The sequence below is a fragment of the Marmota monax genome, unplaced genomic scaffold (genome assembly GCF_021218885.2).
Source record: "Marmota monax isolate L192 unplaced genomic scaffold, Marmota_monax_Labrador192_F-V1.1 WCK01_AAM20220418_F8-fsc00033, whole genome shotgun sequence".
NCBI classification, from domain to species: Eukaryota; Metazoa; Chordata; class Mammalia; order Rodentia; family Sciuridae; genus Marmota; species Marmota monax.
In genome coordinates this window covers 11,969,494-11,995,611 of record NW_026694282.1, presented here as the reverse complement: position 1 = coordinate 11,995,611, position 26,118 = coordinate 11,969,494, and the positions used below count along the sequence as shown (strand labels likewise).

Genomic DNA, 26,118 nt, shown 5'->3' with positions numbered 1-26,118 from the left:
TGAGTCTGTAATCATCAAAGGTTTTATTCATTCTAGCCACATCTCTCCCACACAACCCTTTGGTGCTATAGAAGGAAGAAATAGTGGGTTCACCTCCCTATTTTGGATGTCTGCAAGGAAACAAATCATAAAATATTAGACCTGGTTTAGTAGTGAGTTTAAGTGTGGAATTGTGGGGGAGGATGCATCATCAAATCATTGTTGTGTTTTCAAGTTTAATGGGAAGCAAAAGTAACCTGGGCATTGTCTTATTCTGTTCAGCTGCTAGAACAAAAGATCATAAGCTGATGGCTTATAAACAATAGAAATTTATGTCTCATTGTTCGGGAGGCTGGTAAGTCGAAGATTAAGGCACAGGCAGATTCAGTGTCTGGTGTGGGCCTGTTTTCTGGATCATTAGTGATACTGTCTTTTTGCATAGCTTCAACATGTAAGAGGGACAAAAGAATTCTGGGGTCTCTTTACAAGGCACTTATCTCATTCATGGGGACTTTCTCTAAAGGCCCCATCTCCTAAAACATCATTTTGGGATCTGAACTTTTTGGGGGATGGAATATAAATATTCAGTCTGTTGGAGGCATCTTTATAAAAAAGAAAAACTCAGTATCATGGTTTGGTTTTTCTCCTTTCTTCTCTCCTGCTGATTGGAACATGGATGTTGGCCACAGTGGTAACTTGGATCATGAGATGGAGGGAGAATTCATAAGCATGGTGTAGGGAAAGACAGGAGGGGGACTCAGGCCCTGGATTGCCTTCCTTGGGAGGTTTACAGAGCATTCTAAAAATAAATTATGGGAAGATTAGGGATCTGATCTCATCTGAGAGTCAGGACAAGCTTTTCCAGAAGTGACATTTAGCAAATATTTGAAGGTTAGGTGGGTGAAGTGTGGAGAATGAGCTGAAGCAGGGAAATGGAGGATTTCAATCTAGAAAGAAGATTACTGTGAAGAAATGATGCGTGTGAACATTATTTGCAAAGTAACATTGCTCTAACTGCAAGGCATCCTTATTATGAAGTTTGCTTCTTAGCCCATGCTTCAAGGCCTGCTAGCAATTAATTTTCTGCTCAAGCCTCACCACTTTCATCTCTCATTACTCCCTGCCACAAATTTCAGACCTGGCTCATCAATTTGTAGCTGCCTTCATGCATTCTTCTCTGCCAACTCATGCCATTTTCAAAGGATCCATTAAGCTCCACTTCCTTCACAGAGAACGTTCTGATAATAGTTCTTTTCCACTCACTTCCATTTGTGTTTCACACTCATTCTTAAGCTGCATGACTTTCCCTGAATTCTTCATCTGCTTTCTCCACTTCCCATGTGGGTTCTAAAAGTAAATACTATTAGTTGCAGTTTCTTTTCTAAACTGGAATGCCTAACTTATACCTCTACCTCAATACATTTTGTTGACTGAATGGCTGGGCTCAAGTTGAAAGTCTATCCAGTTCTGTCTTCCTCATAGATGTTGCCCGTTTGGTGACAAGATTCTTAGAGGACCAAATATAATCATTTCTCATTTTTAAAACTCTAATATTAAGGGTGGCCCTGACCAATTCATCAGGGGAATAAAGTTTTGCTCATTACTTCAGCTACTTTGAAGGTCTGTGGGTAAATGATGGTAGATGGATTGGGGCTATGATGGCCAAATGCAATATTAAATCTACTCTCTGTCTCTCTCTGGTCTGCCTGGTGAACTTTGATGTATTGAATTTTATATTTCAGAACCAATTTTCTTTTGATAAATTCATGCTCCAGGCTTTACAGGATGCACCATTGCATTAAGGACATTCAGATAAATGATCAGGTATGTAGGCAGAATGTGTCATCCATGACGTGGGTGGCTTCTCCTGAGGTCTTCGATCCTTTTGACTCTTCTTATTTGGTGTTGGGATTGCTGACTATGAAAATGGATGCAGAAAGTTTGCCATCTTTAGGGACTTTCTGTATCATCTTCATGGCACTACCGCACTTGAGTGCTTCTGTTAAACTACAATCCTAACACTTAGGATTTTAATAAGCAAAATCTCAGTAACTCAGAGCCAGGACAAGAAGATAGGAGAGTTCCATAGAAATCAAGAGCACCAACCTAACATATCATTTATATATATATATATATGTATGTATTATATATATATTATATATATATATATATGATCTAAATCTTTTAAAATATAATTCCTCTTAATTTTTTCTTTTTACTTCCTTGCCTTTTTACCTAGAAATTATGCAATGTATTTCCATTTTTATTTATTCAATTAATGTTTTCTGAATACCTATTCGATACTAAGTACTAAGAATAACAGTAGAGAAAGTAAATTTTCTCTGAAAACCTCAAGGAACTTACAGTCCAGAAAGAATTGGTAAGCTTTTTCTGTAAAGAGACGGAAGAGTAACCATTTGACTTTGTGGGCCATATATTTTCTGTCATAACTACTCTGCCATTGAGAGCAAAAGCTACTATAAATCGTAGACCTGTTATATCTGTCTGTCAAATACCTACTCATCATTAAGACTCCCAAACACTATGTGCAGCCTTTCCTAAGCATGACAAATGGAGAAAGCCACTCCCTTTGCTGTGCCCAGCTGTATTCTGTATGGTACTTTCTCAGGGCACCTGTTACATTTGCCTTCATATGTTTGTTTTCCAATTGTGAAAGGTGGTCCAGGCAGAAGGAACAGTGTCTGTGAAAGCATGCCTCACAGACTGTTCTGCGTGTTAAACTGGTTGGATCAGACGAGAGGAGTGGTGCGAAGGCGGGAGGTATAAGTGCAGTCAAGTAAAGTGCTGGGCAGGGATGTGATCATGAAGACTAGAGTTTGTCAGGCCATTTGGACTTGATTCTCCCTGCCCAAGGGCTTTACAAAAGGGAATGCAGAGGTCAGGTGCATGTTAATGGGCAGATTAACATTCATAAAGATCACCCCAGCAACCTGGTGAAGTGGGTTAAAGCTGGAGGCAGGGAGCGCAGAAGGTTGGATGCCAGTCTGTTAGGATAAGGGTCAAGGAAGCCAGAGCAATGATTTTTGCTGCAGAGGCCTTGGTTGTCGCCAACATGGACAGTCAAACTGCAAAACAGAACCATGGCTGCAGTGGACCCTGAATAAGTCAGAAGCTGTTCTAGAGTGGTCTGATTTTGATAGCCACAGTAGTTCTTGAATGTATGTCTCTACAGAAGCCATTTTCCCTCTTTTGAGTTTATATCCTTAGTTGCAATATGAGAAAGAAAACTTAAATGGTTTAAAACTATCCCATAGCTCTAAATATCTGCAGATTAATTGAGTACCACTTATCATTTTTTATATAAGGGTCTGTCTCCATTCCTCTACCCGTCTTTTGTATAACTTGATCATTCTTAATCCAATCCAAATAAATTTTTAGAGAGCACAGTTCAGGACTTAATTTTTTAGGAGTCATGTTGAAAAATTTTGAGGATACCTTATAATTTTTTATTTTTGTTCTCCTACATCCCCATACCTTACTGATTCTTCCTGTGAAATATTTCATGAATTTACCCTGCCCCCAACTTGCCACCCCACAATTCCACATATACCTTCTGAATTTATTAGTTATTAAATTGGCTTTTATAGTCCTTTAGTATGGTCATAACTCACCTCTCCAAATTTATCCTCCTTTGTTGCATTTATATCATTCTTGCTAATGTTTTATGTAGGGATCTCTTTTCTGTATAAAGTAGAAATATCTTCAGTTCTATATGGTATTTTTTCTGTTCTTGAAGCATTTACTGCAATGCTTATAGTTAATACATGGCAACTTAAAGCTTCATAGGGAGACATCATGTACAACCACAGGACTGAGATCCTAATTAGAATAAGTTATACTCCATGTATGTATGATGTGTCAAAATACACCCTACTGTCGTGTATATCTAAAAAGAACAAATTTAAAAAAAAGAGATGCATGGGTGGAATAAGGAATCAAGCTTCCTGCCACACAGATGCTATAAGCAGTGTGTTGTCTGTTTTGTACCAAACAACCATGATTTTCATAGAAATGAGCATCATCAGCCACTCTCTTCCACGGTGGTCTGATTTTGATAGCCCAGAAATAATTGAAAAAAGACTTCTGAAAGAGAGAAAGAAAGAAAAGAGTCCACAATCTCTGCATTCTAAATATTGAAAGGGATTATTTACCTGTGGGGTCTACAGGTAACAATTTGCATCTTGGTTTATGTGAAGGATGGAAAGCCCAAGCATCTGAGTGGGGCTGCTGACACAGCGGGGATTCAAGAAGCAGAGCAGGGAGCCAGAGCTGGGGCTCAGGGCCAGGATGAAGAAATTAATAATCCACTTATTATTCAGAACAGCGAATGGCTGCAGGCTATTGGCAAGAGGTTTAGCAATTATCTGATTAACTGCTAATGTTACACCAAGAAAGCTCTTCAAGACTGTACTTTTTTTGTTAAGTGACACAGAATGGTAAGAAGCTGCTATTTTGTGTAAAAAGCTGAGAGCTCCAGGTAGGTGGGCCATACCAAGACCCTGGTGGGCAGTCACTCTTTCAAAGTTGGAAGCAAATGGCCCTTTTTTGCTGCTGTTATAACTCTTCCTGGAAATATCAGCTTCTCTATAGTACCATAACTCAAATTTAATATGAGAGCTGAAGTTGTTTTCCTTTTCATGTTGAGCTCTTGCTTGGAACTGGAGGGCCAGGTATCTGTCTTTACAATGGGAACTTAGAAAGCAACCAAGCATCTCTCTCCTAGTGACACCCAAGTCAAGCAGGGCCCGCTTTGTGCTGTAGATACAAAGTTCACCATCCTCTGCTGTCTAGTCTAGTTACTCTTAAGAAATTACCCTCATTTTAAAACCAAATGCCACTATTGTGGCCTACAAGTCCTTTTTTAAAAAAAAAAACCTCCATCCATTCCTGCCTTTCTTTAGTACAGTGATCTCTTTGGGTATTCACCAAAAATTTGTTAAGCCTATGCTGCCCTAAGAACTTGATCAAGATTCATCAAGACTAGACTGTGTGAGCTATAAGCTACCTTTTTCAACATCTGAAAGTAAACTCAGTTTTTAATTATATAAAATAAATGTGAAAGCATTTATTGTGTCTAAGTGGCAGTGATAACTAGAATCATAATCACAATTGAATCCCACTCCCACTTAGTTTTTGTTCCTGATGATTCAGGAATCTGCAGGATGTCTCAGAAGTAATGTTGAAAAGCAATTTCCTATTTCTATTGATAATATTCTAGAGTATTCTCAGCAAACTCTACTCTAACCCTTCATGTCCCAGATATAAATTCCTCCCACTCTCCCTTCCAATCTGTGGAGGAAAATTGACTTCTCAAATGTAAACATTTGATTTAACTTTTCAGTGGGATAATCACTGAAGCCAGTATCAGACAAAGGTTAACCAAGAGGACGTTCACATAAAAACCTTTCACTTTGTCACAGTTCATGAAACAGAGGTGTTCTGAAAGCAAAGGCATTTTGCAGTTGAAAAGGCACTTAACTGAGAAATCAAGTTCTGTATAGAAGTATTACAATAGCTTTATTTCCAAAATCGGTTAATGGAAAGTCTTTCATGAGGATATCAATTATACCATGGCTAAAAAGTCAATTATGTAGTAATTGGAGGATAAAATAATGGATTTATTTTAGGTAAATTCAAAGTCATGTTTGAAACGTAGCTCTTCATTATTGCATCCTTGATGTATGAAATTAATTTTATCTATATAACAGTATTCATTAAATGTAAAGGTTTAGTGATAAATGTCTTACACAAATTTGAGAACTATAGTATGAAAACCGTGGGTGGAATTTTTAACTGATTGTACTTTAAAAAAAATTGGTAATTCCACTTTCTAATCTACTTCTCTTTATCATTTGCTTAAAATGAAGTAATAGTTAAGTTTTGAATTTATATGTTCTTAAATGCATTAAGGGTAATAATTGTATTCTACCTTTGTTGTTACTCTAAGCTTACTTCAGTCTTAGTTGGTCTTCATTGAGAACAATGACAAGCAAGGGTTAGCTGGGAAGATGGGCTGTTTCATGCACATAATTCCTGCACTCGTGTTCTGAAACCCCTTTCCTTTTTCTGTGTAAGCATGTGTTTGTTACAGAGGCAGCAGTGATGTTGTCAGAAGGCAGCAGCTCAGGAAGGGTTATGCCTGGCAACCTTTCAGAGAAAAGGGAGCCTGGCTGGCCTCCTCAGAGGTATCTCCTGGTAATCTGGAAGTGGTAGGAAGGACTCTCTCCAGGGCTTCTGTGACTGATCTAGTAACAGTGGAACTCATCCTTCTCTAAGAAATAATTATCTTGTGTTTCACTCCCAGCCCATCTTTTCTATTAATTCTGAAATCTAGAACCTAGAACTTAATAAAGCTACCTATTCATTGATTATCCTTAACGTTAAAATAACTTCCAGATTTGGAGTTATGATCCCAAATGTTCCACCGCTTTCAATTATCCATTCATAAAATAAGTAATTATTGAATGCCTGCCTAATATATTCTAAACACTGTATTCCAGGAAATTTAAAAAATTAATTCCTTTATATAGAAGATGAAAATGCCAACCTTTTGAAATTTTCTGTTTTATAGGTATCTTATATCATTTACTGACATTAAAAAGAAATAGAATAGAAAAAGAAATCACACCAAACATTTTGGATGTTATCTGGGTTATCTATTTCCAGCATCCAAGCCACAGATCCAATTACATATTGCAGCCAGTGTCATAATTTAGCCCTTCTAGGCTATAAGTGCTCTCATGCCAGAGACTTCATTAATTGTTATCACCATGAGCTTTACAATCCTGTGAAAGTACGTTGCACATGCTAGGAAGCATATAATGCTTATTGAATTGGATGAGAAGATTTTACAAATCTTCTATTGGATTTTAGTTCCCTTCAATATGTCAAATTGTGAGTCTATGTGTCAAACTCCTGCCCAGTGTAACTGTTAAAGAAATACAGAGGCAATGTGAAAAATCTTTATGCTCAAAGAATGTGAGTTGGGCCAGTGGAACACAATTCACGGTGTAGAATGATTAAAGATGAGGAAATGTCAATTTGTGAGTAAATGGAAAAGTTAGTTATATCCCTAACTGAAAATTTCCTGCATCCTAAGAAATGATCTTTGATTACTTTTACATCTGACAATTACATCCATGTTGCATTATTGTCTTAGTTATAAAGATGAAAGTCTGGGCTGTCATGTAGCTCAGTAGTAGAATACTTGCTTAGCATTCATGGAACCCTGGGTTTGAGCCCCAGAACTACTAAAACATTGTCAATAGAAAAACCTGGATTATTGACACAATTCTAATAGAAATGTATTATATGTCAATAGAAAAACTATTATTGATTTTGTGAGCCAATATCTGATGGTTTATTAAATTGATAATTGATGATTTGTTTATATGTGTATATATATACATATATACACACATGTATGTGTGTATATATATATATATATATATATATATATATATATTTAAATATTAACTGTCCAGGTATTGTTTATCAAACTTGGATACTGATAAAATACTCAAAAATAATTGCAATAGTAATCATAAATACACTTGAATAATAAGAGTATCCAGTTACTAAAGAAATATATTGCACATTGACTTGATTAATTGGTTGCAAAGTAGGGTGTCTCAAAATGTCTTTATATTCATTTAATAATTAAGCCAATAAAAACTGAAAATTGGTTTTGTGCCAGGCACTTTTCTAGGTGCTGAAAACAAAGCAGTGGGTGAAAAAGTTCAATTTGTGGGGGTCAGAGAGGCAAGATAAGGAAAATTAGCAAATACAAAAGTAAATAAAAATACATATACATACACACATATGTGCCTAAAGGTGATAGGAGCTGAATCAAAATAAATCTGCATAATGGGATGATTGCAGTTTAGGGCAATTGGAAAAGATCTCATGGGGTTAGTTTAAAGTAATTAGAGAAGATATCATAGATATAGTGGTATTAGAGACAAAGAAGTGAGGAAGGGACACCTGGAGATGCCTGGACAGAGTTTGAGGTGGAGGAATGGGAGCAAAGACCATGAGATAGGGCCATGAGAAAGTACTCAGATCTGACTGACTGCTTGGGCTTTTTCAGTGAAATAGGAAGCAAAGTCATCTCTATCCTATGTGGGTAAATAAATGCTAGAGATTTGAGAAGACAGAAGATGTGATATGGTCTTCTAAGAAGTTGGGTTAAGTAGTAGAACCCATAGTATCATTTCTTGGCTTTGGGAAGGAACTGCTTGAGCTAAATGCTCTTCAGCTTTGAGTGAGACCAGTTGGTACACTCATGGGATTTTCTTCAGCTACCATCTATAGCTACAGGTATGGAATCAACAGAGTAGGATATATTTAGGATTTGAGTTTTATCAGGTAAACTGGATCAAGGAGAGAGAAACAAGGGAATTGAAGATATAAGAGGGCAATGAAAAGAAGGTTGGAGCAAGAGATTTTTCCTGACAGTGACTGATCACCTGTAGCACTAATATCAATTACCAACCCTTCTCTTATCACCCAGTATCCATCTTTGAAGTTGCTCAAGACATAAACCCATGAGTTTATGACTCCTTTTCTTGAGTTAGGTTCCTGGGAGCAGATCCCATGACAGGATTCCTTGTGTGTGACTTATTAAAGAGAGGTCCCAGGGGCAAACTGGTAAGGAAGTTGGGGAAACAGGATAGGTAGGAGAGGATATCCAGCACAATATGTCTTAGGCAGTTTTCCATAGAATGTAGATTCACTCTGATCTCTCAAGGAAACTCAGGACTATAGTTTAAGTCACTACATTGTCTTGACTCTGCATAGTGAGTTGGAGATTTCTTACTTCTATACTCTCCAGACTTTCCTGAGGGCATGTGAACTTCCAGGCTCTGAGCGTTCTATGCTTGCAAGCCAAGTGGATTCCAACGGCTTGAGGGCTGTCCTCCAAAGAAATAGTAGGTATTGGCTGTTGGAAGCAGAAATTTAGCAAACAGGAAGGACAGGTGCATAGAAAATGCTTAGAAAGGATCCAAGGCAATCTGAGTAGAACACACTGTGCTACTGTTTACTTTCCTTCCTCTATAGCATCCAATTTAACAGAGAATTCTGCCATTCCTAACTCTAAATATGTATCTACATATATTTATACTCTCTCTCCCTCCCATTCTCCCTTCCTCTCCTTCCATCTCTCCATTTTTTCTATCTATATTCTGTTCACCTTTGTCTATTTTCTTTAATGTCATTTTCTTTGGTCCATTATAATATTTTTGCTGCATTTTCCTAACTGATTTTCCTTCTGCCATGCTTGATCACATCAATTCATTCTAGAATTAGAAGAAGAATGTTCTCAAAATATATATCATGTTATATTAATCATTGGCTTACTACAATTCAAATTTCTCACGAAGCTCTTTAAGATCTGTGTCTGTCTATCTGTCTGTCTCTCTTTCTCTCCCCCCCCCATCTTTTTTGCCTATACCATCTTACCACTCACTATTTTCTCTAGAAAGTTTTAGTTGAAGTTCTTGGAACACCCCAAGCTGCTTCTTGTCTCAGATTCTCTGTCTGGAGGCTTCTTATCATCCCTTCCATCACAGATTTACCCTATCTGCCACTCTTCCAATGGTGCCCTATTACATTATGCAGAATGAGCTTCCACTGCCCTCATTAATCTCAGTTAATGGTCTGTTTCCTTTACAGCATTTTCACAACTTGTAGTTATTTTTATTTATTAGTATGTTCCCTCCACTACAATGTAAGATTTATGAGGGCAGTGACTGTGGAACAGCATGCTTATTTTAGGACCTGGCACACAGTAGGCATTTGATGAATAAATTCTTGGATGAGTGTGCTAATGCCTAGGTGGATTGGATTCTGGCCCTTGTTCCCTTGTGCTCAGCCTAGTTAAATAGGAGGATCCACTTCCTGTTAGACATTCCTGCTGTGTATTCCTCTTTTCCGAAATAGACTGAGCCTGAGGTGTAAATCCTGATGCCTTCTGGAGGTGCAAAACACTAAATCTACCAGCTACCATGACCTTTGCATAACTGACCATGAAATGAAATAGCTGTGAATGTTTGAGGATTTTGATTCATTTTACTTTTGTGCCAAGCATATAATTATTACTCAGTAGACAGTGTTTAGAGTTGTTATAATAAAAAACCAATGATGTGTTTTCATATATTCTTCTGAATATTAATAATTTTATTATGTTTGTTTGTTGTTGCTGCACAAATGATTTAAGACCTGGGAATTTTGAAGTACAAATCACTACCCTTGTAATCTAAGCTCATACATGGATACTTAGTTCTTTGGAGACCAAATCACAGATCATTCAAATTTATCTTGATAGATTTCTATAGATAGTTGCCTAACATTGGAAATCATCAAAATATTTTAAACTATGACACATTAAAAGAATTAGAAATGTTACATTTATTCTTCAAAAAGCAACACGCTTTAAACTTTGCATGAAACTTTCAAATCTCATCTCTAGTGATGAATGAACTGTATCTATTCTCTTACATGAAATATATATTTACCAGTGGCTGAAATATAGATCATTTTAAAAGTATGATTTTATTTTAAATATCTAGAGGAAACATTGATCCCACATTTTTCATTTTCTGCTCATGGAGCTGATTGATTTCTAAATTACTTTGTGACGATGATCCAATTTAAGGTTTAAAATCCCACAATGACAAGATTTTCAGGTTATGAGGAAATTTTAATGCTCAGTGCCCAAGTCACTTTTTATTATTAAACTAGACACTTGGGGAGGCCATCAGCTCTTTTCTCTGCCAGAAAACCATTGGTGCATTGCAGCGGCACTCAATCTAACTGTGATCTGACCTCACATGAAATTTCAAGAATCCTGGCTTTTGATATGGAAGCAATATGTTTGTTTATGACTCTGTGAGCAAGGCACAGGCCCAGAGGCCCTGTTCACTCTTATTTTGAACTGATCGAGGCTTGAGCAGCATTAACACCTATAAGAAGCTGACATCCAAGAAAAATACCCCAAATTCCACTGAGCAAGCAGGTTTTTTTTTTTTTTTTGGGGTAGAAAAACTTTAGTGAGGTATAATTTACATATCATAAAATTCACTCATTCAAAGTGTACAATTCAATGATTTTTTCCAAAATCTATTATGTTGTGTTAAAATTCAGTCTTAGAGCATTCCCTCATATCTGTAAGGTCCCACACGCCAATTTAAAGTTAGTCCCCACCCCTAGGCCAGATAACTGCTAATTTCTTTTCTATAAATGCAGTATTTCTGGACATTTAATATAAATGGAATCATACAATATATCATCTTTGGTGTCTAGTTTCTTTCTCACTAATATTATTGAGACATTCATATTATAGCATGTATTGGTGCTTTGTTTATTTTTATTGCTGGATAGCATTCCATTGCATAGATATTATATCTTTTGTTTATCCAGTCACATATTAATGAACATTTGGGGTTTTGGCTACCATGAATAATGTTGCTATGAACATTCATGTATTCTCTGAGCAGGCAAAAATTTTCATTTTTCTTGGGCATAATCCTAGCAATGGCATTATTAGGTTGTGTGGAAGTCCTGTGGAAATAGAATATTTTAGAAACTAAAAGGAAAAAAAAATGAGCTCATGGCTTGGTAAGCTGAGGGTTTACAAAAATAAATGTAAGAAAATTTTGCACTACTAGGATAGGACCGAGGGATGCTCTACCACTGAGCTACATCCCTAGTCCTTTTTACTTTTTGAGACAGGGTCTCACTAAGTTGCTGAGGCTGGCCTTGAATTTGTGATACTCCTGCCTCAGCCTCCTGAGTCACTGGGATTATAGGCATGTACCACCATGCCTGGCTGAGAAAAAAACCCTTAGAGAAGCTTATCATCCCTGAAAGAGTAAAACAGCTTAAATCATTAGACTTCTAGAAATCATTAGACTATAAGGGAAAGTATGAATACCATAGCAAAGATATAATTTTAAAGAAGAACTCTCTTCAACTTGTGGGTGTGGAGAGTTTATTCCAAGATGTAGAATACTTTTAAGGTTTTCAGACATCAAAAAATAAGGTAAGGAGAAAGGAAAATACAAAAAGCACTGGGCTACCTGTGAATAGCCTAGTATGTAAGATATTCCAATGACACTTTTTGGTCTCCTTTTTGGTTGAGACCCAAAAGACCTGGAGCATTACACTAGTGGACAAATCACCAGTATTCTACATTGAGTTGTCATGGTCAAATGCAGAATGTACAAAGAAACTGTGAAAGCAGTTCTGCCAGGGACCAGCTACCAAAGAGAAGGATCTGAACTTGAAAGAGAAACAAAATAGTTGAATGAGGAATTTTCTCCATTGTAATTGTCTTTGAGCTTTCCATTTATCACCTCCATTTGTCGAGAGAAAAGGGAAAAATCTTTTTCATCTTAGGTAAGCTAGATGCCTCTGACTTTAACTTTTAACTTTAAGAGGGCCATGTGGTTTCCTTGATGCATTTCCTGGAGTTTCAGTATGAAGAAGCAGAGCAGAAATAAAGCACTTTGCCTTCTGGACTGGTGCTACTCTTAAGTGAATCATCTATTAAAATTTCTTGGGTTATGTGGGTGAGTGAGTTGGCCAAGGGTTGTTTTCTAAGGATCCTGTCTAGAAGTTGCCTGGAGGAGTCAAAGACCATGGTAGACTGGCGAAGTAGTATGAACAGCCTGAATCATCACAGAGGCTGAGGGCTAGAGTCTTAAGTAGGAGGTGAAGCAGGAGCATTGCTCATATTTGGCCATCAGGCACTCATTGAAACCTTCTCTCCCAAGCCAGCAGAGTCTCTGCAAGAGAAAGAACCAACCCACCTTCCTCAGTTGCTTTCAAAGTGAGTACTCACAGCCCTGAGTTCTTTTCCATGAACCCCTTGCCTCCTCAGTCAATCTCAGTGGAGTCGGAGCTCTAGGATACTTTTCCAGTGGAGCTAAAAGAGAGAACAGAAGATGTCCATATAGCTCTTGGTTCACTGCAGTTGTCTGAGCTGCAAGCCCAACTGACATGAAGGGAAAGAGAGTCTTTTAGTTGAACAAAGGGGTTGGATGGAAGATGATCAGCATGCATGGGAGACTTTTCATTATTAAAATAAAACTGTCGTTGGGACTGAAGGAAACTAGAGGGCCAATTATCATCCATGCATAACTAAGTTAGCTATGGGACTTGCTTGAGATTTCACACAAGAGTAGAGAAAAAAACCATTGGTAGCATATTTAATGGTGGAGTGGTACAAAGAATAAATATGTTCTCTGCTTGCGTCCTGTGTCCTATCACTTCCAGGTCACTCCATGTAATGGTTTAGGGCGTTCAGGGTGTTACTGTGAGTTGTTCTAACAAAGGTAAATTAGAATCAAACCTTGACATAATTTATCAGTCATGGGACTCCATGGACAGAGAGGAGATAGATAAAAATAATTACATGTTAAGAAGATTAATTGGCAAGTTGTCTGTAGATTATTTTTGAGAATAGAGATTTCAAAAATCCTAAAATTCTCAATGTTGTGTACCAGTCACAAACACAAGATGGAATTATGGTAGTGGCAATCAAAAGTGAAGTTGACTTCTTTTAAAAGAGGTACTTATAAGAAAACTTTGCCTTTCAAAATAAGCAGAAAGTAGCACAACAATTTTTTTTTCTAATTGTCTTTAATGTCTTAGGTCCCCCAGAGAATCCCCTAGTGCTGAAAGGGGATTGAAAGAGTTAATGTTTCATCCCAAACACCTTAGCACCAGAGATTTTTAAAATGGGTGATGAGGAGGAGAGGATTTATTCACTGAACTCCCACAGGGCTGTGAGTAGACTAAGTAAGTAGAAAATCCAAAAAGTGGAGAGAGATCAGAACATAGCACCTCACTGCCAAGAATTTTAACAAAACAGCATGTTCCTGAACATTACTTCCCTGAAAACCAAGAGAAAATGAGAAAGTTCAGACTTTAAATGTCAGTGAACTGTTATGTTGCAAAGTTAGTAGAAATATATATTTGCAACCCTAAATGCAGTTCAATAGAGCTTTATGGAGAAGGCAGAGTTTTCTAAGAGGTTTTGGTTTGCAATTAGGGTGCTGAGGCTATTATTAGGACAGGTTGATGTGATGTGTGGGAGGGAGAGGGATAGCCCAGTTTCCCAATTAGATACCATTTACACTTTCAGTTTTAAAGGAGCTTCCAGGTCTAGCCAGAACTCATTCTACTTTCTGGGAGGGACACTGGATGCTCTCAATGACTAGGCATACACCATCTGTATGTCTCCTGTCTTAATTTCACAAGTCTGCACATCTTGAGCATAAGTTTCTCTCCTTGGAATTCTAGCGTAAGGCCAATAGTAGCAGTCACTATTCATTGAGCACATAACCAAACATGACATAATCACTTCATTTAGTTCCAGTAGAACCCAGTAAGAAGGATGCTTTGTGGGTGAAAAATCAGATTTTGAGGGATATTTTGGGACTTGCTTAAGGGCACATGACTTAGTGATAGATGGGATTAAAAACAGATCTGTATTACTCCAAACTCTGCTCTGTCCACACTGAGTCAGTCAGAAACAAAACCACGAGGACTTCAGGGAACCAAAAGAGATTCCAATTGCTGGGGTTAGTCATTGCCTCCCTGTGCTAATACCCAAAGGCTTTATGGGGTGGAGAATGAGCCTTCTATTTGCATAAGCTATTTTATAGGCATTTTCATGAATAGTGTACGTGTCACCTAATTGCATCTTATCTCCAAGGGTTTCCAGAACACATATTAGTATGTCAATTCACTTCCCTTCTTCTTTTTCTAGAATGCTCACCTTTAATTCCTAAAGAATTGTGTTGTTCTTCCAAGAGCTGAAGTCGCTTGGCTGTTGTGTGTGTTTTCATTTCAGGGATGTTTAATCCATGCATAGGGAGGTTCAGTTTCGCCCAATTTGAGTCCCTCACTTACAAATAGTTTTCTACCTCTTTTACCTTGAATCCTTTTTTTTTTTTATGCTTTTCCTTGACTACCTCTTATGCTGTATTTGTCAAAGTCTTTCCCTTGGCTCTTCCTTTACTTCATTGGCATAAAATATTTTCTCATATCTTGATTTTTTCTTTCTGGAATCAGATATTTTCTCTCTCCTGCTGAAAGGAGCTAATCTTATTTCTTTTCTTTTTCATTTCTGCTTTTTTTTTTTGGCTTTTATAATCTATCAGGTCTGGAATTAAATTGTTACTACTAAACTTAAATTCCTACTAAGTATGGCACGTTGAAAAGGCTACCTAACATCTATAACCAAAGTTACTGTCTGAATTTAAAAATATATATATTTATACTTTATAATGTCATTGAGAATAAAACAACATGCAATGTATGTCTTGTTTCTTGATTATAGTATATTTTCCTCTTTTCTTTTTCCTTGTGAGTTCTTTTCCTCATTTTTACCTTAGAGTCTTGATCGGTACTTCTTTTCTCCAGTAATAGTTGACCCTAATTATGGTTGAAGAAATGATAGCAGTTTTGCATTGCTGCTTTGGGCCTGGCCTATTTATTATGTCCTGTTGCTGTTTCCATAATTTAAAAGTTGATTCATCTAGTATTTATTTATTTTGAAATGTCTCAGGCCCACAGATACATTGAGCAAATAGGCAAAAGTCCCCCACTCTCTTGAAGCTTTCATTCCATTGGGGTAGAAGGAGGAAAGATGGATAATACAAACAAAGTTTAAAATATATAGAATGGATCTTTTGGGTTTGTGAGCACATTGAGGTGCTATGAGGGTGGCATGCTCTGAGGGGGAGAGAGCTTTGTGTCACCTCCAGCCCCCATACCTTACTGGCTGTACCTCTTTATTTGGTTGTTCCTGAGTTAAATCCATCTGCAAAAACGTGAATCTAGACACAGACTTTACACTCTTCACAAAAATTAAAACAAATCATAGATATAAATGCAAATCTATAAAACTCCCCCAAGATAACAGAAAATCTAGATGTCCTTGGGTTTGGCAATGACCTATCTTGATACATCATTATCACCCAATGTTATTAGGATTCACTTTTGGTATTGTACTATGGACTTTTTCTGATAATGATGTATCAAAGTAGGCTCATTGATTATAACAAATCCCTAATCTGGTGTGGGATGTTAACAGTGGGGGACGCTGTGTGTATGTGGGGTCAGGAGATAAATAGGAACTCTGTACTTCCACTCGATTTTACTATTAATCCAACAGTGCTGTAAAAAATTAAAGTCTGTTAAAAATGTTTGATGAGTATTTCCTGCTTGTCTTCTAAACTCAACTATTTTCTGACTTGTTGCCATGAGTGGCTACAGAGTGCCACATTGTACCAATTTTGTTATCACTAACAATAATGGTCAAATTCTTTTCTTATTGGCAAGAATTCCTCTCAACTTGGTGATATAGCAAAATAAATTTAGGTTTTCTACATGCCTCTATGAGGCAGGTAGAACATCTGGTGTTTTTTCTGCTAGGGAAAGGAAGAACTTGCTTTCTAACGAGTTAAGTAACTTATTGCAGGTCACACAGATTGTGAGGTTTGAATTAGATATTTGATTTTTTTGTCTCTATTTTGGGCTCTTTCTCTAAGATTATACAGTAAGAAAGCATTTTTAAATTAATCCTTTAACTTCTACAGAATATGGTAGAATTTATAAATAGTGTTTTTGGTGCATATCACAGTTGAAACATTGGTCTACTGCCTTCACAGGGACTAGTTAATAGTAGTACCACAGAGTATTATGGGCCCTTTTACTTCTATGCAGAGGTGTGGCTTCTTAGGTCACGTCTAATATGTATATTGTTCTTTGAAAACTATCAACATTCTTGTTTCCTGGGAGCCAGAAATTCTAAAAGCATTGAAACTATAGAGAAAGCACAGCAAAGATATGTACGTAAAGAGAGTATATTCCCACATTACTCTCCAAAAAAGCACAGATTAACAATTAAAAAAACAAAATGTTGAGCAACTGCTGACAAAGGAAGAGTATTTTATGCAAGAAGCAAATGTAGTGACTATTTAATTTTCCAACTTTTAAAGCAATAACACAATAGAATATCAACTAGATCAAATTAGAAATAATTTACTTAGAAACACCTGCCAAAGATTTTCGTGTGTGTGTGTGTGTGTGTGTGTGTGTGTAGGGCAGAGTTGACAGTTGTAGAAGAATATCTTCTCTTCTGTGATAGAACTTTAGTGGGCAATTGATTAAAGTTTGAGTTTCCCAGCCTTTTTTGAAGGTGTATGTGACCATGTGAGTGATATCTTGTAGTGAGACACTATTGGGAGTGAAATATGCAAATTTCCTGTTGTTCTAGAAAGAGAAAGAAATTGGTTCTCTTTCCAAACTGAAATGAGTGTGTGATAATGGGAGCTGGAGCAGCCAGTTTGGATCAAAAAATGGAGCCAAATATTGAGGATGACCAAGCAAAAGAATAGGATTCCACTACCCTATGGTTTTATGTGTCAGAGAAATAAACTATCTTCCTTAAGCCTACTCTCATTTTTGGTCTCTCAGTTATAGCAGCTGAACTAATAACAGAAATTAATGTCAAAACTCCATTATATTCAATTTATATTTGTTATCTATCATTACTCTGAAACTAACAATGATAGCCATGTATAATGTTCTCTCTTAAATCTATTTTCTCATTTTTTGATGTTTCTATAAATGCTATAGTCGGTAGGACCTTATGTATATCATCATTTGGATTGAAAGCGCTACGATCAAATGACAGTGAGTGAGATATAGAGATGGGTTGGGGCACAAGAACCTCACATGACAATAGTGGAAAAAATTAGGATCCTCCAGTGAGCATATCACCTGCCAGTGCTGCACACAGCATGGGAAAGGCCTGTTTTATCTCAGTGATCCAAGTGGAACACCTCCATGAATTTCCTCATTTAATTAATTCCTTGCTCTGTTATGCACACAGCTTCAATTTAAATAACACTTCTAAGATTTTATTTCCTTATCTTTAAAATGGAGATAAATACTTTTTAAAGTTCCCTCAAGCATTGCTTGAGCTATATTTTATGCTCCACTAATGTTAGTGTCTTGTCATGAGCATATAAAAATCCAGTCCCAATGATAATACAAAAAAAAAGTAAAAGGATAGCAATACTATTTTTTTTTCTATTAAAGAATAGAATTAGTTTATAGGGGAAAATGCCAGGGAGGAAAAAGAGAAATGGTTGCTGTTAATGCACAAGTGCAGTCGCTTACACTTTGGAGCTACAACTTTGAGCCAGGCATACTGACTAGGATAGCCTTAATTTAGACTGCCAGCCCCATGAAGGGGAAGGAGGCATGGCACACTGTGGAAAACCTTTTCCATTTAACCTGCATCTATTTTGGTTGTGTTAGTTAGAGCTGAAGGGAGTTAAGTATTTAAGCTGAGAACCTATTGATTTAAGCAGTACCATTCTCCTACGTTCTTTTTCTTCCTACTGCTTTCTCATTATTCTTCCCTTTTTATTTGCTCTTCAGACCTCTGTTACTTAATGAGTTCACATATTCATCGAATTCTCCACCAGGATGCTTATTTCCTGATCCAGGAAGTTCATTAACATGTGCAAATAATAAAGACTTGGGGTAGAAATATCTAAAGCAATAGATTGGCCCCTTGTCCCAGTTTCTGTCTTTGTTGTTTCCTGACCTATGCATTATTTTTGGTTTTAGAGAATCTTTAAAAAGTAGTTTGGAAAGAGGAAAGTAGGAAAACCTGAATACATTACAGTTTTTTTTTTTTTCTTTCAAGTGCACTTCCTACACTTTGAGATTCCCTGCCTCAGAAAAATTTGAGAAGGAATTTAGGGACTGGTAAATACTCATCAACCCTTTCCTTTCCCTGAATGACTGTAAAAACTGTGATAAGACTGCAGAATAAACCTTCATTATTTTAAAACAGAAATTTGGGGTGACTAAAAACAGAGAGCCTGGAGTGGTGGTACACGCCAATAATCCCAGCAACTGGGGAGGCTGAGGAAGGAGGATCATGAGTTCAAAGCCTATCTCAGAAAAATTGAGGTTCTAAGCAACTCAGTGAGACCCTCTCTCTAAATAAATGCAAATTAGGGCTGGGGATGTGGCTCAGTGGTCAAGTGCCCCTGAGTTCAATCCCCAGTATCTGTCTCCACCAAAAAAAAAAAAATAGAGAAAAGAGACTGAGAGCATTACTTACCCTAACTGATATAACTGACAGAAAATCATATCAACCAAAAAGGACAATTCTTTGAGTTGAATGAATTTATCTCTATGAAAAACTCCACATGGGTCTTATTACCATTATTTGGATAATTTCTGCCAGGGACTATAACCAGATTATTGTTTGCCGGTGCACATCACACCTTTCATTGAGAGTTTCCAGAGTCTGCTCTTTTATTGCACTCTCCCCCCATGGTGGTCCAGAAATGTGATCTTTCTGAGGCCACAGGCTCCTTGGTCTTCAGTTGTTGGTGCATTCTGCTGTCTCACTTTCCAGGCTCCTTGTCTGTCCTTGGGATGTTAATAATGACATTGAACACCATCATGCTTCCGTTCAAGTGATCCATCAGTTTAACCTTACATCTCCCAGGAACCTTTCCTGAGATACAGCCCCTCTGAGCCAGGGTTTAAAGTCAGTTTTTACAAATCACTGTGATGGGTTACTTGCTAAGGTGGGGAACCTTGACAGCTGTGACAGAATGCTTCTGTGGATAAAATGCAGTGGGGGAAATGGCTGCAACCATCCTTTTAAATAGAATCAATGTTTGTTGGCTGCCGCATCATGTTGTATCAACCTTACTTTGGTGGCTAAAACTAAGTTAGCCTATGATAAATACCCCTCCTAGGACCTCTCCCCTTCCACAAGTACCTTGAAAGTAATATAAGAACACTGATCCCAGTGAACTATGTTAACCAAAGCAGGCATTTCAAGACTTGTTTTCTGTTTATCCTTAGGGATGATTTAGCTGAAATTTCTTGTTGGGGAGTGTAGGAAAATATCTTAAAATTCTGTTGCTCAACAAGATAAGATTACAAGCTTGTAGCTATTAAGTTCTATATTTTCTTTATATTACGTCTTTTTTTAACCCACAAATGGCATGGAACCATACCCCTGTCCCCTTTTTTTGGTACCAGGGATTGAACCCAGGGGCATTTAACCACTGAGCAACATTCCCAGCCCTTTTTGCATTTATTTAGAGCAGAGTCTCATTGAGTTGCTTAGGGCCTCGATAAGTTGCTGAAGCTGGCTTTGAACTCATGATTCTCCTGCCTCAGCCTTCCGAGCCAGTGGGATTACAGGCTTGTACCACCACTCCTCACAGTATTCCCTTTTGATGCTGTTCCTGTTGTGATATTAACCACATGTGGTCTGTGAAGACAGAGCATCGGGAGTTTGGCTAACTTCTATTATAACAGTTCTAATAATCAACATAGAAGAACAGCTGTGATCATGGCAGACAAACACAGCAAGACAAATCTCAGAAACATTAGGGGACAGTTCTATTGTCACACCTAGAAAATTCAGAGAAAAATTAATTCAGAGATTAGTTCTCCTCCAATCTTTCCCTTTAGAGAGAAAAGGTGGTGAATATCATGACCTGGGAAATTTCAGAAAACGTTCCTTCATGTGCCCAACTTAGAAATTTCTCCTGCCCTTGCTTGTTGTCTCACACCTAATGGCAAGAAAGTAATTAACTATTTTGATTTCAAAGACAGTTCTTCAAACATATTCTTACCTAAGTATTGGCCTAAAAAAATTAAAGAAGTAATGGTGACAAGGTATTATTTAAAGAGGAGATAAAATCTAAAAGATTTTATATTACTTTAGTTAATAATTATGTACTAAGAAACACAAGTGCTGGTTATTTTCATGGCTGTTGGAGAAACAAAGATGTATAAAACATGCTACCTCTCCTGTCAATGGAACATTGATTCTTTAGAGTTATTATATTTTGCTTTATCACTCAATTGACACAATTTATTGCATAAAGTACCTATATTCTTCTAGAATTTATGTGAATGACTTAGCTTGGGTTTCCTTGGAAGCAGAGCTTGGAACAGAAGATTTTTTTTTTTGCAGGTATTCGTTTGGGAAGCAATCTCAAAGAGCAAGAGTGCTTGGAATAGGGGACAGGGAGCAACACAGTCTACAGATGGCCACTGTTACAGTCCACCAGCACGCGATCCAGTACAAGAAGGGCAGAGGTAAGCGGTGCTGCATTTATACCCTAGCACTTTATAATCTAACTGAATGAAGGAAACAGTCATCACTCTAAAGTGATAGTAAAGAATATTAACAATACATGGTTGAGGACAAAATTGTTTGATAGAGACCAGGGGTTCTCAACTGGAGTAGATTTGCACCCTCTGTAGGCCATGCCTCAAGACATCTGGATGGAGATTTTTTTTTGGTCACAGTGGCAGGAGTGGGGTGGGTGGGGAGGTATGCTACTGGAATACTGGTATCTGGTGGGTTGAGGCTAAGGATGCTGTGAACATCTTACAATGCACACGACCGGCCCCAGTACAATGAGATATCTAGTGCAAGATGTCAAAAATTATGCTGTTGTGGAGAAACCTTTTACAAACCGAAATGCCCGGGAATCTAGTTAAGATTCAGATTCTCATCAATAGGGCTGGAGTAGAGCATGACATTCTGCTTTTTCTAACAAGCTCCTAGTTGTGCTGCTGCTGCTAAGTCCCCGTGCCACCCTTTGAGCAGTGCTATAGTTCTGTTCTTGAATGTCCCTCAAAGGTCCATGTGTTGAAGACTTGGTCCTGGGGATTGTGGTGCTATTGGGAGGTAGAACCTTTAGGAGGTGAGGACTTTTGGAAGGAAGTTAGGCTACTCAAGGCATGCTCTCAAAAGGAAATGTGGGGACCCACACTGACCCTACCTCTTTCTCTTTTGCTTTCTGGCCCCTGGAATAAAGAAATAATAGGGCAAAAAACCCATAAATTAAGATCTCCCAAACTGTGAGCCCAAACAAACTTTCCTCTTTATAATTTGATTATCTCAGGTATTTTGCTATAGTTAAAGAAAGACGACCAAAAAAGAAGCATTGCTACAGAGAATAAATATTGTAAAAAACTATAAAAGTGATAGTCTAATGACAAAGAGAGGAACTTTTCTTAAAGGAAATCCCCCAAAAAAAGAGAAAAATTGAAGGTAGCTTAGATTTATCAAAGGGCAGGAAAGAGAGTGGCATGAGTAAAGGAGAAAGGGTGACAATTTTCAGCACAATATCAACCTGATTTGGGGAGAAGAAAAAGGCATGTGGTGCAAAACTTGGATTGCAATACTTGCTTCATCCTTAACATGGCTCTGTGCCTCAGTTATAAAAAGAATACCTCAGAGCAACATGATAAGGAGGTTAAAGTGAAATGAAATCATGTGTATAAATTTTATCCTCTTCATGTGTAATTTATAGCCAGACTTGTGTAGGTTTGAATCTCAGTGGTGCTTCTTGCTGTTGTGATATAAATTAGTGCTTTACTAGTTTTGTTTTTTTCTTTTTTAATCAGTGAAGAATTTAGTAAATATTGGTTCCCATATGGAACATGGGATGGTGTTTTAGGAAACTACACTTCGTATTCATTTATTACTATTTGCCACTGTTTAAGTGCTTTATATTTTTTCTGGCCATTTTGAATTTTCCCCAAACTACTAGATGTAGGTAATTATTGACCCCCCACCTGTTTCCAGATGAGTAATCAAGGTTAAATAACTTGCCCAAGGTCATGCAGTTAGTTAATGGCATAGCTAAGACTCAAACACAGGCTCTTGCCACAGAACCCTCTGCATTTAGCAACTCTATTGCTAGTTTTTATTTTATTTTTCTATTCTTATTTCTGGCTTTTATTTCCTGCAAAGATTTTGCTGTGTCACTTGATTTGCTCAAGAAACTTTGGGATTTTCATATTTTCAGGTTATCATATAGGACTCAGCAAAGGAGCTTCTAACTGGTTTGGCATTTTCAGTTTCTCTGGATGTGGACTCTTCTAGATCAATTGCTTTTTACCTGTCTTTTTCAGGATCCCCAATTTTTCTGCCTCTTAGGGACATTTTTTTTTAAATTTACTGAAGAAAACAACCTAAAATGAAAACCTCTGTTATCTCAGACCATTTCAAACTATGTCACACACTGTATATGCCCCTACCTCCACTTCCCTTGAAAGGGGAGGACATGGGTCAATGGTGCTTGGGCAGAATGTGACATTGCTGATTCCCCATTTTTAATATTCTTGGAGGAAGATGTGAGGTAGGACAATAACATGCCAGCAATTAAAAAAAAGGTGTCATGAAATCTGTTGTGACATATTTTATACCATCCCTGTAACTGGGTAAAATGAAATGACAACACGGGACAGAAACACCATGAGTTGCTTTATTTCTGTTGCTTTGTCTCTCACGCTGAGTTGAATGCTTTTCCCGTGGAGCCTGTGATGCCTGCTTGGTGGAAGATCTCTGGCACTCCAAAGCAAATACCCTCCACCAGCCTCCCATTCCTAAATAAGAGGAAATTACAACCCTCCTTTCCTGGGACTTGTCAGTCACAGAGGCAAAGGAACCTTTAGAGATGGGTTGGAGTATGTCAGTCAGTCAAAGAGTCAACTCTGGCATTGAACAAATGGTGCGTTCCTGCACGCAGTGCCAGCAGGCAGCTTCTGGCTACAAACTCTTTTGCAGGGATAAAAGCCTTCCTAGTGGAGTTCTAGCAATTCTAAATATTTCATGCCTGCACGCGCACACAAAGTTGCCATGGGAAGGCTGACTTGAAGATGTATTATCAGCTTGGTAGTTTACAAGTTAAAGTTTCTCATTAGCTTGTCTTTCTGTACCCCATATTCTCCCAAGTCAGAAACACAACTCTACAAGCATTTTCTAAGAAATTATAATTTCCATCTTAGATATCATTCCTCTTGAAATCTGTCAGCTCTGCCTTGTGAGTTCTGCTAAAGAAGTCTCACCCTCTAACAGGGAGGTAGCAGAAGTGCTTTATCTTATGATGTGGTTGCAAGTATTTTGTAGAAATCAAGTTGTGTTAGTGGGATGTTTTTATGTAGTTATCCCCAAACAAAATAGCTTAAAACTAATTAGTATTTATTATCACTCTGTGGATAGGAATTTGGACAGGGTACAGTGGAGATATCTTTGTTCAATGGCATCTGGCCTCAGATGGAATATTTGAAGACTGGGGGGTTGGAGCCATCTGAAGACTTATTTCCTCACATGTCTAGCAGTTGAGGCTGACTTTTGGCTGGGAGCCCAGGTGGGCTGAACATGTGGCTCTGGCTTCCTCGTAACAGGATGGCTAGATTCCAAAGGCAAGTGTACTTAGAGAGAGATATTGATTTTTATAAACTGTGAAAGTCATACAAGATCACTTCTGCACATTCTTTTGACTAATGCAATTATAAAGTTCTGCTCAAGTTCAAGGAGACTTCTCTGTAAAGCCATGTCAACAACACATTATAAGAAGAACATGTTGGGTAGGACATACGTTGGTATGGTCATCTTTGAAGAATACAACTGGTTTGTCAAATGCAGCTGAAAAAAAGCTTACTACTTTGGGAGTGGTGTCTGTGCTTTACAGTTGTAATGTACGAAATGGTGGAAATGCATCAATTGTTACAGTCTGACATATCTATGTAGTACTTTGCAATATCTCAGTTGCTTTTATATTTAATATTAAAGTATCATTTGAGGTTTCATTAAGTCAGAAATTCTCAATCCCACCTCTTCATCTTTGAACAAGGACACTGATGCTCAGAGAAATATAACTACCTTAAATTACCTAGGTATTTAATGGGAGATTTTAATTATTTGATGGAGGATTCATTATATGTCATTTGGATTAAATCTTTAATTATGTTTGTGTTTTTAAAAATTTTATAGCCTATGTTTCAGCTACTTAAAATATTGAGAGGAATATATTAATAATTTTCTATATGTCCACATAACCTTTTTAATTGTCAGTTTTCATTATAATTTGAATATCTATCTATCTATGTGGAAGTTTTGTTGTTAGGTTGACACAGATTTAAAACTTTTGTATTCATTAGATAAACTTTTTCTTATTATAAACTTGCTGTTCAATATCTCATGCAATAGTGACTTTGTAGTTTTGGAGGATCAGAGTAAATTGCTGGAGTCATACTACCCACAGCCAATACTTTACCATTTCCTAGGGGCTCTATTTTGTTTAGCATCTGACCACTTAACACAGCAATCTCTGTTAGTATCTCCATCCCAGGCACCATCACCTCTCTCACTCATAAGTGATTTTTATAGACTGCAAACTCCCTTTTTCTATCTTTGTTCATTCAAGACCATCAACCAGATGTGCCACCCCTAAGTCAGATTGTGAAGTGCCCCTAGGGTCAGGCAGAGCCTCGTCTCTAGGCTTATGCTTTGGCTTTGCTTCTTTCTAGACTGTTCTTTTACCAGATATCCACATAACTCCCTTCCTTCCTTCAAATGGCATCTCTTCATGTGGTCTTTCTGACTTCTCTATTTATAATGGAAACTCCTAATCTGACTCTCCCAGTCTTCTTTGTTTGTATTAGTGTTCTGCAAAGTAGTTATCACTATCATCTGATGGCCTATATAATTCATTATTTTGGCTGTTGTCTTTTTCTACTCAGTGTAGTATAATCACGAAGGCTAAGAGTTTACTGTATTTAGTACATGTTATTAGAATGTCACCTGGTATATAGTAGTTATATGTATATTCAATGTATGAGCAACTGAAATAATAATTTTTCTAAAAGTACTTTTTGTGCTTAAATAGTTTTAGGTGGATGCATTATTTTGTTTTTATATGGTGCTGAGGATCGAACCCAGTGCCTCATGTATGCTAGGCAACACTTTACCACTGAGCCACAACCCCAGCCCTGACTTTTCATCTTCTTAACAGTGTTATTTGAAATGCAGTTTACAATTTTTAAATTTTAATATTAATAAATTTTTATTTTCTAGTTAAGAAATTTTACTATCCATTGATCTGTTTGCCCATCCTTACATCATTACCACAGTCTCTTCATTATCATAGCTTCTCATTAAGACTTAAAATGGTATTTTTTAATAAGAAAAAATTAGAAAAAATAATAAGAAAAAATGTATTTATTCTTATTTTCCAAGATTGCTTTTCTTAA

General features: G+C 37.3%; 1 protein-coding gene across 8 annotated transcripts in view; it reads left to right on the top strand.

Annotated features, from left to right (window-relative positions):
* Positions 1-26,118, top strand: part of Caap1 (caspase activity and apoptosis inhibitor 1) — a 602,989-nt gene that overhangs the window by 390,988 nt on the left and 185,883 nt on the right. For all 8 annotated transcript variants that reach the window (XR_009228873.1, XR_009228869.1, XR_009228867.1 and 5 more), the window contains exon 9: positions 21,041-21,165. The gene's annotated coding sequence lies outside the window, so the exon portion shown is untranslated. The remainder of the gene's footprint in view (positions 1-21,040; positions 21,166-26,118) is intronic.